The 15,201-nt window shown below is 45.1% G+C and overlaps 1 protein-coding gene across 2 annotated transcripts in view; it reads right to left on the bottom strand.

Annotated features, from left to right (window-relative positions):
• CPNE7 (copine 7) overlaps positions 1-15,201 on the bottom strand; it is a 90,541-nt gene that overhangs the window by 16,804 nt on the left and 58,536 nt on the right. The window lies entirely within an intron of this gene.

Consider the following 15,201-nt stretch of genomic DNA (forward strand, 5'->3'; position numbering starts at 1 on the left):
TCCATTTTTGTTTTTTCCTCCCCCCTTTAAAAAAATTGTAACTCCTTCCCTTATCCATCGACGTCGCTGTCTGAGGTCTTGTTTTTTGCGGGACGAGTTGTATTTTTCAATGGTGCTATTTAATGTACCATATAATTTTTTTTTTTTTAATTAAGTGGAGTATCCTTTTTTCCTCTTCCTCCTCCTGAGACAGCAACAAGTCATTGTCCCTGACGCTCTGTAGTGTCCGTTCCAGCAGGCAGACAACAGAGATCGTCATACCAATCAGTGTGTCTTCACGACTGACCATATTGGTCACTTCATCAAAGCAGGAAAAAATGGTGCACACTTCTTTGATCTACAACAACTAGACAGGCATCAAGTGACCAACCTCCATACAGCATCTGCTAATGGCATGCAGCATCTGGTACTCTGTGATCGCTCCCGGCTACTGGCTTAGCCTCTACAACGTATGCAACATGGAATTCCACCATGTAGACACGTCACAGATAAGATGGTTGGGTGGTAGCTTTAATTGTCGATGCACCTCCACTAAATGAGAGGTGGATGGATATGAATATCAAAAGTGCGAGCACAGTTTCCTAGCATTTTCTAGCACTGTATGTAACTGTAGTGTCCCAGAATATCATCCTGGTCCCCTCCATAAATGTCATACATGTTTGTCTTATATGGATGCACTGCGCAAAGCTTGTCTTGTCATATCGCGTGTGTGTTGCACAGCTGTGGCGCTTGAGAGGTTAACTTTAATAAAATCATTGCCTGCCTGTAAATGTATCAGTTTGTCATGTCCTGTGGTATGACTGAAGGTATAAATAGAGCGCTCAAGAGCAGGAAAGGGGTCTGAAGTCCATCTTATAGAATTGTGGAGTGCCATCTTGCCTGCCACAACAGAGAGTGCTAACACAGAGCCACATGGAAGCACCTTCAGCTTCCTTGTCGTGAAGATGGAGGAGAAGGAGAGATATCCCGTAGCGACTGCAGTCTGGGTGTGAGTGGAGTGAGCCCCAAAACACAATAGAGAGAGCACTTGTAAGTAATTCTGTGTAGAGAGACCCAGTGCAGAGGTACTAATTCAATCCCACAAGTTGTTCCTATATGGCGGTCCAAAGCCTGGATCACCGTGTAGAAGTACGCTACTAAGTCACACCCACACGTCTCCAAGTGAGCCCCAAGCCTAAGACAGAGCTTTTGTAAGTAATCACTTTTCCTGACAAGACCCAGTGCAGAGGTACTAATTGAAACTCACAAGTTTTCCTATGCAGCCGTCCACCAGGCCATCCTTCAAGTCAGGATCACCACATAGAAGTACTCTCCTAAGTCACACCCACGCATCTCCAATGCAGAGTGCCATTACTAATAGCCTAATTAATTGCTGCCAGAGTGTCTGGGGAGTGACCCCTACCCCTCTTCCTCATCCGGAGTCTTCCCAGTCCAGGAACGGTACCCTACAGATAACGTGGATTGCAGGATCAGTTTCATCTTGTGTATCCTCCCTGACCTCTGATCTCTGCTTACCTGCACTGTAAAGAATTGTACCTGAATTACTGTAAATAATTGTTCTGCAAATGTTTTATTACCGGACCCTAACCGTTCCTGGGGACCCAAGGTACTATACACCAGTGTCTGTGTTCATTCTCTGTAGCATACCAGTGTGTGGGAACGGTGGCGTCACCCGTGACAACTACTACCCCCCTCATCCTGTTTATTGGTATTCCCTATCTTAGGAGTGTCGAAGATGTCCTACAATCCTGCTCTGGCCTTGGCTATGTGTCATCCCGCAGGGAAGAGAGCCTGGTAAGTGCCACCCTGACAAGCCAACACTTATCCCTCCCAGCTCTTCACGTTTGTCAAGTGTCCAGGGTACTCCTCTGGGGTGGTGCATAAGGCCGCCTGCAGACGAGCGGGTCGGATCCGGCAGCGAGAATTCTCGCCGCGCGATCCGACCCGAGAGCCTGCAGGGACGAGCGCGTACTCACCCGTGCCTGGCGGCCCCGGCTCTTTCATGTGCCGGCTGCCGCGCAGCCGGCGCATGCGCAGACCGGAGCCGGCGGCCGGGTGAGTGCGTGCCCCGCAGAAAATTAGGACATGCCGCGGTTTGTTTGCCGCGCGAGATTTCGCGCGGCCAAACCGCGGCCGTCTGCATAGGAGTGCGTATTTTAATGCACTCCTATGCAAACTTTCAGCGGCGGAAATCCCGCAGCGGGATTTCCGCTCGTGTGCAGGCGGCCTAAAGCTGGATATTTGTTTAGGAAGCGCTGCATTACCAGGTTTATCACATGGGCCAGGCAAGGTAGCTGTGTGAGATTGCCATGGTAAAGGACTGCCAGCAGGTTGGCCCCAGTGTCCCAAACGACCACACGATTTTGTCTGTCTGCTTTACTGCTATATACCTTTTTTTTTTTAATTAAAGTATTTTTTATTAAACTTTTTCACCTTTTGCATATTTTAAAACATTTTTTTTAACAAATCTTTGGTTTCCCCTCCCTCCCTCCCCCTTCCCCTCACCCCCCTCCCTCCCCCATCCCCCCTAAGATCTCTCTCTCAACGTTCTGTTCTTTGGGTAAACTGTCTCTGAATGAACACAGTGTTGTGTCGTAAACAATAATAACAGTTCGTGTAACGTATATTTGTTTTCTTCTTTGGTCTTCGTGTTGCTTATCTTCTTGCTGTTTTCTTTTATTGATTCAGGGTTAGATTTTTTGTTGCATTCGAGGGGGGGTCATATTTCTTTTGCCCGGTCTCTCTCTCTCCAATCCCTCCTTTCTTAACTTTTCCCTATTACTCCTTACCACTTTATTTTATTGTATATCGAGTCTGTAATTTGTTCTACATTTCCCAATAAACTTTATATATATCCATTACATACGTTGTTATGTCTTAGTAAATCCCCGGTTTACTGGTGCCTCCCCACACGGCTCACCACTCCCTATGTATTTGATCCAACATTACTGCTCTGGGCGTGTATCCATCTCAGCCATATGTCCTGATATTTTTGACTGGTCTTACGCTTAGTGTAAATACTCCTTTCCCACGGTAAAATTTGGTTGACCTTATTTTTGAATTCTCCCAGCGTGGGTGGTTCTTCGTCCAACCAGCGCTGGGCTATTGTTTTTCTGGCTATATACAATAGTCTGGCTACCGCTAGTTTTTCATGATCCTCTAATGTTAGATCCTGTATGTATCCCAGAATGCACACGTATGGTGTAAAGTCCATACGTATGCCAAATGCCGCGTTAATTGCATTTCTTATTCCCATCCAATATCTGTGCAATTTCGGACATCGCCATAGCATGTGGATTAGGTCCGCCGTGTGGGTTTTGCACCTTACACATATCGGGGAGGTTCTCATTCCTATATTGTGTAAGAAGGCCGGGGTGCGGTACACTCTGTGTATTAGAAATATTTGTGAGACTCTGTGTGATTCGCTCAGAGATAGCTTGGGTGTCATTTGTAGGATTTCCTCCCAGTGCGACTCCTCAATGGGCCCTATGTCTGTCTCCCATTTTGCTCTTGTTGATAACGGGTTGTGTGCATTGACCGTGTCCTGTATATGGGAATATAGTACAGATATTTTCCCCGCTGTGGTGGTGGCTTTTCCTATTATGTCCGCTACTATATTTATTGCCATTGTTATTTCCGCCGTGTTTTTTTCCGCTTGTATAGCGTGTCTAAGTTGCAGATATTTGTAAAAGTCACTATTGGGGATGTCGTGGTTTTGCCTTAACTGCTCGAAGGTTTTTAGTTCCCCCCCCTCCAGTATCTGGTCCATTCTCCTAACTCCCCTGTCTTTCCACCCTTGGAATCCTTTTAGCTTGTTGATTTCTGGCAGGTGCGGTTTATTCCATATGGGGGTATGTTGTGTGCAGTTTTTTATATCAAGCATGTTTCTGGTCTTCCACCATATTTTATGTATCAATAATAGCGTGGGGGCACTTTGACCGTTTTTTTTAAACGCTCCACGTTCCAGGGTTTCAAACAAATGTGATCCGTTAAAGAGATTTTTAAGGATTCTGAAACTAGCGTCATGTGTTTCTTCTGTCTCCCATCCCCTGAGATGTTGCAGCTGGGAGGCCATGAAGTACGAGAACGGATTGAGCAAGGCTAATCCTCCCTTTTCTTTTGAATTGTATAGCAGTTCTAATTTTATCCTAGGTGTCTTCCCTCCCCATATGAGTTCTCTAAACAGTCCCTTGGCCTTGTGGAAAAATTTTTGTGTTATCCAGTGTGGGGAGTTGTGTATTAGATACAGTAATTGGGGCATCCATATCATTTTTATAAGATTCACTCTTCCTATGATTGTCATGGGTAGTTTTTTCCATATGTGAAGTTTTTGTTTCCATTTTTCCATAAGTGGTTCCAGGTTTATTTTCCCGTACTCACTGACCTCTTTCGTAATTTTAACTCCCAGATACTTAATTGTTGGGGTGCATTTCAGGGTTAATTCTCTGTTGGCAACCTGCATGTCTGGGGTGTCTATTGATAGTATTTCGGATTTGGTCCAATTAATAGCGAGTCCTGAGAAGGCTCCAAATTCTTTTATTGTTTGCATCGTGGTTTCTAAAGATTTTTCCCTGTCCCCTAAAAATAATAACATGTCATCTGCATACAAAGCGATTTTCTCCTCCATGTTTCCTCTTATGAATCCCACTATTTCCTGGTGTGACCGAATTTTGCATGCTAGGGGCTCTATTGCAAGTGCAAACAGGAGTGGCGATAGTGGGCATCCCTGCCTTGTCCCTCTATGTAGTGGGAATGTTTCTGATGACCCCCCGTTGATGGACACATCCGCCTCCGCTCTAGCATATAGGAGTTTTACTCGTCTCACAAATATTGGGCCACAGCCCATTTTTTCTAGTACCTTCCACAGGTATTGCCACTCAACGCTATCAAACGCCTTGGCCGCGTCCAGTGAGCATATGATTCTGTCTCCGGTATTATCTACGGGTATTTGTAGGTTTAGAAATACTCTACGGATGTTCGTTGCCGTTGATCTTGCTGGTATAAACCCACTCTGGTCTGGATGCACCAAGGTGGATGCCACTTGTGATAGCCGCTTGGCTAAAACTTTTGCTATAATTTTGACATCCGCGTTTAACAGCGATATCGGCCTATACGAGTCCATCAACAGGGGGTCCTTTTCTGGTTTTAACAGAATTATTATTTTTGCTTTTCGCATTGTTTGTGGTAGTTCCCCTTCCTTTTCCGCCCCCGCCCATGTCTCCAGGAGTCGTGGTAATAAAGTGTCTGCATGTTGTTTGTAAAATTCTATTGGGAAACCATCCTCCCCTGGGGCCTTGTTATTTTGCATATCTTTTACTGCCTCTTGCATCTCCTCCAAGTCTATTGGTGCATCTAGAAACTCTCTCTGTTCCTCCGTCAATTTATGTGTTCTTATATCCGCCAAGTATTCCTCGATTTGTTCTACCGTTTTTTCCAGTTTCGAGGAATACAGAGAGGAGTAAAATTCCCGTGCAATCTCTCTTATGGATGTTGCGTCCCTGACTATCTCGCCTTGTGCGTCTTTTAGTTCAATGATGTATGTGGGGCTAGTTTGTGCTCGGGCTATAACTGCCAGCATATGTCCCGTTTTTTCTCCCTCCTCATAATATGTCTGTTTCCTGAACCCATTTTTAGTGGCTGCCGTTTCTAGGACGTATTTATTAAGGGCCTCTTGGGCCTGTTTCCATAGGTTGAGTGTTGTACTGCTATATACCTTAACAGCAGCAGAAATATAGCCTATCTCAATGTATGCAGCTTCTCAGTCGTACTCAACTGCAAAATGGTCACTGGTTACACTATGCCTATGTTACACTCATTGTCAAAAATAATCAAGCACCAGGAAGTTGTTGAAATTTAATGAAACTTTCTATGTGTGATTATAACATTGATATAAGTAAAGGATTACAAAATCAGAGCAATAGAATAATTTGCTGTGGAAAATTGACCCCCTGAAGGGGGGGCCGCCTCTAGCTTGGATACAAGATGTGATACGGGCGGTCATGGAGGCATACAGGTTCGTATGGTATCTGCGACATATCGCTCCACGTTTGCTGTAACTGAGACTCTAGTTCATGCAAACTCGTAGGCTGTCGAAGTTGGTGTCCCAGATGATCCCAAACATGTTCTATTGGCGATAAATCCGGGAGCTAGGCAGGCCACAGGAGTGTGACAATATTGTGGAGGCATTCCTGTGACCCTCTTGTGTGTGCGGCCGAGCATTATCCTGCTGGAAAACCCTCTCTTGGAAGCCGCCATGAAAGGCAACCCATGTGGCTGCAGGATGTCCTGAACATATCACTGAGCTGTCATTGTCCCTCGTACCACTTCTAGAGGTGACCGATTGTCATATGTGATGGCCCCAAGACCATTATGCCAGCAATAGGGGCAGTGTGCCACGCCACAGCTAAGATAGGATCAAGGCACTCACCGCTAGGTCTAGTTGCCTTGTGTGTGCCCTGACGCATCCATTGGTCCCAACATCTCTGAACAGTCTGGTCAGAATGGCCCAGGTGGCAGAAATTCATCAATACGACCATCCAGCTTCTCACATCACAATAATGCTGCCCTCTCAGCCTCTTGTAACTATCCAAATCTCTTAAATTGTCTTGTAGAGAAGTCTAGTGGTCAACACAAGTAGAAAAAGAGGTCCACTATAAACAAGTAGCCTCTGAAAGCTTTTTTATAGGTTAAGGGTGGGACCACTTTTAGGGCCTCACGTGGCAATACCGTTCATCTAATCACACCATAACCCTGATCATTTGCATATGGGCTCTTTCCCACGAGCCTATATCAGCCGTCTGTTTTCATGGCTGGCCGATATACACTGTGATCTGATGCATCAGATTACAATGCATCAGATCACATGGCGGTATTCCTGAGATGAAAAGTGCCCGGCCAGCCAATATAGCGCCAGGCGTTTTTACGTCGAGTCCAAAAGATAGTCCTGGAACTATCTTTTGGGCCAGAATACGTCGGCCGCTGCATGGGCTCCTATGGGAGCCCATGGCAGCGGCCGGAGGTGGGAAGGAGTTTAGCAGCATGGCTGCTAAACTCCCTCCCTCTGCTCTCCTGCCTGCTCCTTCTTTGCAATGGGAGGGGGCGGATTGGGGGCAGAGCTAAGTGTCGGCCTCTCCTGCCTCCTCCCATTGCTGGCTGCGAACAAGGGGTGGGGTGTGGGCAGAGCCAAGCTCCGCCCTCTTTCCGCCTCTTGTTCATAGCCATCAATGAGGGAGGCGAGACAGGCCAGCGCTTAGCTCCCATCTGCCCCCTCCCATTGCAAAGAACGAGCGGGGAGAACAGCAGAGGTGAGCCTGCGATGGGGAGAGAGGGGAAAGGGGCGACGGCATGGTGACCTCGGCGCACAAGCGTTAGATTTGTGTGCCTATTCACGAACTTCTACGTCCCAGATGATAGCGTATATCGGCCGTGGAAAAGAAGCCTATTTGAGATGTAACTGCATGCCAAGTTTTTCAGCAAAACCACAACTCCTTTTAGGGGCTTAATTTTTTTTTTACAAAGAATGTATTTATGGCTAGGTCATGTGGTCAAGTAATGCAGGCGTCCAATGAAACCAATGCTACCCATATGCAAGATGCAGGAAACATTTGGCGACATCAGTAAATTGGATGGTCCCACAATTTTTACCAAAATTTAGTTCGCACTAACCAATTTGATTTTGCAAAAATTGGGATGATTTTATCGCCCGGCCGATCAAGATGAGCAACACTAAACATAACTGCTATAATACTGCCGTCTGTGCACAAGAGTACCACAATAGTCCTTCCTTTTTACAAGCACAGTGATTAGGGTTTGCCCAATTGCTTTTGTGGCATGTCATCTCCATCTATTTAAAAACGGAGAACGGCTGAGATGAGAAGGTAAGTGAAGATTGATGGCCTGTGTAGAGTCTCACGTAGCGAAATGCACTTTTGAAATGCTGCTTGTGCAGTGGACTGGATTGAAGGAGCTGAAAGCTTTATGTGTAATACTCAAGGCTTTATTTTTGCAGCGGTATGAAGGGTAATTGCAGCGGTGTTAATTATCCATCACTAATTGATGCAATTAATTAACCCAAACTCTGAATGATTCAAGATGAAAGCACAATTAAGATTGGACTATCATTCATCCCAATGCTTCTCATAATCATTTATCAACGTGGCTCCTACACTGATTGTTTATGAAGCGTCGTCCCAACATTTCATCTTATATTAGATCACAAAAAGACTGAGTCTCGGAGAAATATCAAAATGTGTTCTGAGGTTCAGATATTGTCTCAGTGGAATAAGTGCTATAAACCCACCCAGCAACTATTATACCTGATTCATAGTTGCCCGCTGGTAGAGAATAGGCAATAAACATGCAAACTGGGGTGATCCAAGTCAGTGCATTTGGGGAGGTGACTTTTGGACCATCTAAAGAGTATGACCAGCTTTAGGGATACTAGAAAATGACATTAGTGAGGATCTGAGTGCTGGAATTCCCAGTAATACCATGAATGAAGAGGTTCTGGCGCTTGGTAAATGGCCAGAGCCTTTTTGGCTCTGACACATGAATTCATGGACAGGGGTGAATTGGGCCCAAAATGGCACTGGAAAAAAATTACGAAGTAGCCTGATGTTGTAGGTAGGCCAAAAATGGCAGTAAATGGGACGAATACAAGTAGGCAGAGGTCAACAGACCACCAGCCGCTGTCACATTGGCAGAAGTTGAGGAGAGACCTAGCGGCATGCATGGCTCACCACACAGGAAACATACCTCACCAACACTGATCGGGCTACCCGGTAGTCAGTGAGAGCCAGGAGCGACGCAGACTGCCACAGCCGGAAGGTGGATAGAAGCTCCTTTTTATTTTACTCAACAGTCTATGCACTGGCCCCAAGACCTGACTGACCCATTGGGATTTCCCCAGATACAGTCTATGGCTAATCCACCACTGTGCATGGCCATGGCTCCATTACAAGGAAAGGGTTTGTGTAAGCTAGAGGATAGGGCAGGTGAAGAGTTGTTACATGAAGGAAGTCAGTGGCCTGGCAATTTGCAACATGGCTCTCTACTGGATATGGAAGCTAGCCACACAATAAGACCCGATTAAGATGGCCATATCTCATCAGTGTTTTGATTTAGTATCTGTAAGTCAAAAGCAGGAATGGATTTTTAACCCTTCTGTGTTTTGGACCCACTCCTGTGGGCTGGCAAATACTGCTGTCTGAATGGAGCCTCAGTCACAGTCTTAGGGCTCTTTCACACGAGCGTATATTGGCCCGTCGTTTTCACAGTCGGCTGATATATGCTGTGATCTGATGCATTGGATTCCCATGCATCAGATCACATGGCTGTATTCCCGCAACGTAAAAGCGTCCGGCCAGGCCAATATACCGCTGGGTGTTTTTACGTCCAGCCCAAAAGATAGTCCTGGAACTATTTTTTGGGCCGGAATACGTTGGTCGCTGCATGGACTTCTATGGGAGCCAATGACAGCGGCCGGAGAAGGGAGGTGGGAGGGAGTATAGCAGCATGACTGCTAAGCTCCCTCCCTCTGCTCTCCTCACCTCTGGCTGATTACATCGGAAGGGAGTGGGGCGGAGCTAAGCAGCATCCTGTCCTGCCTCCTCCTATTGCTGGCTGCAAACAAGGGGTGGGACAGTGGTGGAGCTAAGCTCCACCCCCTCCCCGCCCCTTGTCCACAGCCAGCAATAGGAGGCAGGATGGGGCAGCACTTAGCTCCGCCCCTGTCTCGCCTCCTTCCAATGCAATCAGCCAGAGGGGAGGAGGTGAGCCGGCAAGGGGGAGGAAAGGGACAACAGTATGGGGCCTATGCCGTCTGAACGGGCACACAAACGTTAGATTTGTGCGCCTGTTCATAAGTTTTTACGCTTCACATTGTAGCGTATATCAGCTGGCCGTAAAAATAGAGGCCAATATATGCTTGTGTGAAAGTGCCCTTAAAGTGGTTGTCCAAGACCTCTACTATTAATGATCTACCAGCTGATCGCTCAGTCCACTGTCAATGCGTAGAATGCTGGAAGTGGATAGTGCTACCGGTAGCTGTGCAATGGCCTCATCATGACTTTGACTCCGGCAATCAGGATTTATGTGGTATAGGACACTCTCATTTCACTTCCTCTCTACTTCTGGCTTGGCTTTCAATTCTCAGTCATTGTTACAAGGCTTGTATAAAGAGTCTAACATTGACTTGCAGGAATGCTGCCTTCCAATAGGTGGCACTGCAGAGGTATTGTTCTATCTCCCTTTTTTGCATATTACCCAAAGAAGCATGAATGGCCTTATAACTCTCCTCACTCACTCACCTTCTAGATGCTCTCCCTAAGGAGAAAAGATAGTGTTCCTGTTCCTCTCTTCTTGCACAATTAGATGCTCATGCCCTCTCTGCAGCTTCTCTGATGCAGGTATTTGTTATCACTCAGGTGCCACAAAAGTCACACAACTATTCCTCAACAATGAGGGTGCAAACAAGACCCCCAACTTATATAACTTCTTCCCAGTGATATGTGAGGTGCACAGCACTCCCTGGCATATTGGTGTCACCCTTCCTTTCCACCCGTGATACCTGGACTGCACCTAGGGGAGGATGCTACCCACAATAATACCATGGCACCTTGCAAGGTTTGTGCAGCAGAACAATAAGCTTTTAATGCGCATACATAGTACAGTAGTTAAAATCAACAGTATGCCTTTGTAAGTCCCCTTCCCCTACCTTACATTTTAATGGTCATCATTTCAAACTAATCAAATAGTAATGAGACACAAAGGGGTTCATCTGGAAAAACACAGAAGTTAACAGCAGCAAATAACTGATGTGGTGTGCCCACTGTATATATTTGTATGAGCAGTGCCAGACTCTTGTGCAGAATTTTTTTTGCCGCCTCCCTAGTCATCAGTAAAAAAAAAAAAGTTGCACTGATAGTCTGCCTATATTCTGTTTGTACAGAAAGCAACAAGCTAGCAGCATACTGACACCAAAACAGCTCAGGGAATACATGCTGTACCATAACCAACATTACATAAATTCAGCACCAAATCCAAACTTATAAAATAAATACAGCACCAGAACCAATCTCAGGGCATAGGGAAAATGTCAGAACTGAGCTCATAACATAAATACAGCTCTAGAACCAAGCTCATTGCATAGATACAATACCAGAACTGAGCTCATAACATAAATACGGTACCAGAAGCAACCTCATAACATAAATACAGCACCACAACCAAGCTCAGCGCATAGATACAATACCAGAATGGACCTAATAACATAAAATCAGCACTAGAACCAAACTCAGTACATAAATGGTCTGCCTATATTCTGCTTGTGCAGAAAGCAACAAGATAGCAGCATACCTACAGTAGAACAGCTCAAGAAATACATGCTGTACCAGAGCCAACATAACATAAATTCAGCACCAGAACCAAGATTATAACATAAATACAGAACTAACCTCAGTGCATAGATAAAATACCAGAACCGAGCTCATAACATAAATACAGCTCTAGAACCAAGCTCAGTGCATAGATACAATACCAGAACTGAGCTCATAACATAAATTCAGCACTAAAACCAAACTGAGTACATAGATGCAGTACTAGAACCGAGCTCATAACATAAATACAGTACTAGTACCAAACTCAGTACATAGATACAATTCTAGCATCAAGCTCATAACATAAATACAGCACCAGAACCAAGCTCATGACATAAATACAGCACCACAACCAAGCTCAGTGCATAGATAAAAATGCCTGAACCAAGCTCATAAGAAATACAGTAGCTGAAGTATGTAACTGTGTTGCGGGGTTGCCGATGGCCTAACAGCCGTTCCTCAGAACATCAGAGGGGAGGAGACAAAACTAGGAGGAGGAGGATTCATGTAGCTCCACAAGACGCTGCTGCACAGAGGAAGAAGTTAATCTGGCAGACTCAATGGGAGGAATCACCCACAGCCTACATCAGCCTAGTGCCCCTCCACATACACACACAAGCTAGTGGTCAGCACACTGTACAACTGTACAGATTGCACATAGTTATGTCCAGCCATGTATAGGGAGTTTCTTGTGTAAAGGGCTTGTCCTAATAGGTCAACCCCTGTCCTGATGTCCTATTAAGAATATATGGACTTCATAGAGAGGGGTACCCTGGTGGGACTTGCCCTTTAGAGAGTTGCAGCCAAGGGGGAACCCTGCTCATGTCTTCCATGGTCTCCCCATTTATGCAATATCACATTTCTCCTGCAGCAGCCACCTAAAGCTTCCCTCATTAACAGTTCCACATAGTGTAGTGGCCCAAAGTCTATATATCCGCCCCTCCATAACTGTCATACATGTCATGTTTTTTATGTGGATGCACTGTGCAAAGTGTCTTGTCTTGAGTTATGTGTATTGCACAGCTCCAGCATGTAAGAGGTTAATGTCTGAAAGTGGCTGGGATATGTCTGGAAAATGTAACAAGTTTGTCTAGTCACGTGATGATTGAATGCTATAAATATGAGTGATTGAGAGTTAGGTGTGGTCTTCTGTCTTCTGTCTTCTTCAGTGGTTGTGAGAGCAGTGAAAGTGCCGGCCACATGGGGGTACCTTCAACCCTCATGTGGTGAAGGGATGGAAGCAGAAGAGAGGTATCCTGAGGTCCCCAATTTCAGGAACCATCTGTAAGGAGTGAGAAAGAAGAAAGAAGTCTGCCGTGCAATGTTTACGCTGCAGAGTACAAGTGAGTGTCAGTGGAGTGTTCCCTTTCCCCGTCCTCCTGTGGAGTGTTCCCTTCCCTCGTCCCCCTCTGGAGTGTTCCCTTTCCAGGAGCAGAACCTTACAGATAACTCAGCCTGAAGGTCCGATGTCATACTGTGTTCTCCTCCCTGACCTTGCCTAACTGTCATTCCTGCACTTGCGTGTGAAGTTTTGCAGTGTAAGAAGTAAAGTTCCAGTAACTGCCCGTTCCTATTGATTGAGGTATTTAAGCATAACAGTGTGTGGACTCTATTATTTCTACCGCTGGAGAATCAGCGGTTTGAAGGAATGCTGGCGTCACGAGTGACAACTTCTACGGTCCACTACGCATCCCTATACAGTTAACCGCTGTCGCAGCGTTGCCTGGAAGTGGCCTAGCAGTACCTTGGCCGAGGTTACATGCTTCCCTCCGGGGAGGAGTCTGATAGAGCCGCCGTAACAAGTGCCATCTCTACCCCACCAGCACCTCAGCGTGGGCCTTGTGTCTTTGTTGCTGCGGGATGCTACAATAGGATAGCAGCTTGAATGTATCAGCCTTGCTAACATCTACCATACTGTACCTCCACTAATGTTATCTTCTGCTATACTGTAACCCTAGAGGAGATACTGTATGTATATTAACCACAGGAAGCTGCTTCACCCTTATTAGACTTTGTCAGTACAAGATAAACTTCAATAGGATGAAAGAAGCCACCGACCCATTCACATTGCAATGCTAGATACGAAAAGCTAAAAACAGAAGATGAGTAAAGTACAGTCAATCACGTTGTATCTTTTCTTGCGATTCATTATACACCCAGTGATTTTTGCTTGTCATGTTCTACCAATCATGTACACATCACAGCCCATTACAAGATCCTTCAAAAGGCGGTTTTCAAAAGAAACATTTCCTATATGATTTGCAATATCAGCACTTAATTGAGAGAGAGTTTCATTGCCATCAAACACTGATTAAAGAGAGATCCTTGTGCATTATTCAGAGAGTGCAATAAATCGGTGAAGCACTCAGAAGAACTTGAGAGATCACTGAGAGGGACGAGACGAGAACACAGGCCCGGTGCGTGCCGCTAATTACTGAAGGTCATTGATGAAATCTCCCCAGATATGGAAAGAAGACAGAGGAGGGGAGGGAACGGAGAAATAGGTCACAGCACAGAAGAGAGCGGCGGTAAAGAGCAAACATCAGTATTAGGAATCAATGGACGGAACATGTAATGTGTCATAAGACAAAAGGCCCTTGAACCTGGTACTTGAACCTTCAGTAATGTGACAGCTGTTAAAGGGCTTCTGGCCTCAAGAATCGGAATGAAATATGGAGGTAAAACTCTAATAATCCAGCTTGTCTGGGACAATAGAATAGTTAATACACTAGGAGGACGCAACATTCTACAAAAAGTTGCAAAAATGTTGACCAAAACCCAACTTGTTCAAAAATTTGTGCCTTTTTAAACTATAGAAAACTACTGCCCATCCTTGATAAACTCCCACATGTGTTCAACTATAAGAAAGAAGTAGTAAATTATACAACATGTAATAAAAGAAAACAAGAAAGTTTTTATACATCTTCACATATACATTGAATGGCCACTTTATCAGATACATTGACCCTTTTACAATTGCAACTTCCCGATATCGTAATTAGCCACGTGACCCCAGAGTGCGACATAAAATCATGTGACTAGTTTTTCATGGATCAGTTTCAATGTGAATACAGATTATAATTAAAAAAAAACCAACGATCACAACTAATGTGTCTGAATACACAACTGATTGTTCCTTAGTATGGATGGGCTATAATAGCAGACAACCAGTTCCAGCCATTGTGTCTAAAAGAAACAGAAAGGCGAGACTCCAGGGGCAAAAGAACACAAAAATTAGATCATTGAGTAGTGGAAGAACATCGCCTGGTCAGATTTCTGTTGCACCATGCTGATGGGAAGGTCAGAATTTGGCACAAGCAGCATGAATTGATGACCCCTTCCTGTCAGGCTAGTGGAGGTACAGTAATGGTGTGGGGGATGTTTCTTGGCACACCCTGGGTCCAATATTCCTGCAGAACAATTTCAACACTAACGAGATCTACGTCAATTGTTGCAGTTCTGAGGGCCAAAGGAAGTCCAATGGATTATTAGATTGGGGTCTCCAATAAAGCAATCATTCAGTGTATTTTGTGCACATGGAAATCAGTCCAAGCTAGAAACTAAAAGGCAGAGGTCACATAGTTCCGGCAACTGGTTAGGGTGCAAGTCCTACAAGCCCAAACTGTTGCCAACCTCTGTCTGAGCCCAGAATGAATAAAAACTCTTCATTTGAAGGTTTGGGAAGGTCCCACATACCCCCCAAGTAATCATTGATTTCTTATCATAAGTCTAGACCATCAATATTTAAGTTCTGAAGACTCCTTTTAAAATGGGGCTTCAAATATACTGATCTCACCATTTAGTATATTCACTATGAGATGACACA

This window comes from Eleutherodactylus coqui, chromosome 11 (assembly GCF_035609145.1).
Source record: "Eleutherodactylus coqui strain aEleCoq1 chromosome 11, aEleCoq1.hap1, whole genome shotgun sequence".
Lineage (NCBI taxonomy): Eukaryota > Metazoa > Chordata > Amphibia > Anura > Eleutherodactylidae > Eleutherodactylus > Eleutherodactylus coqui.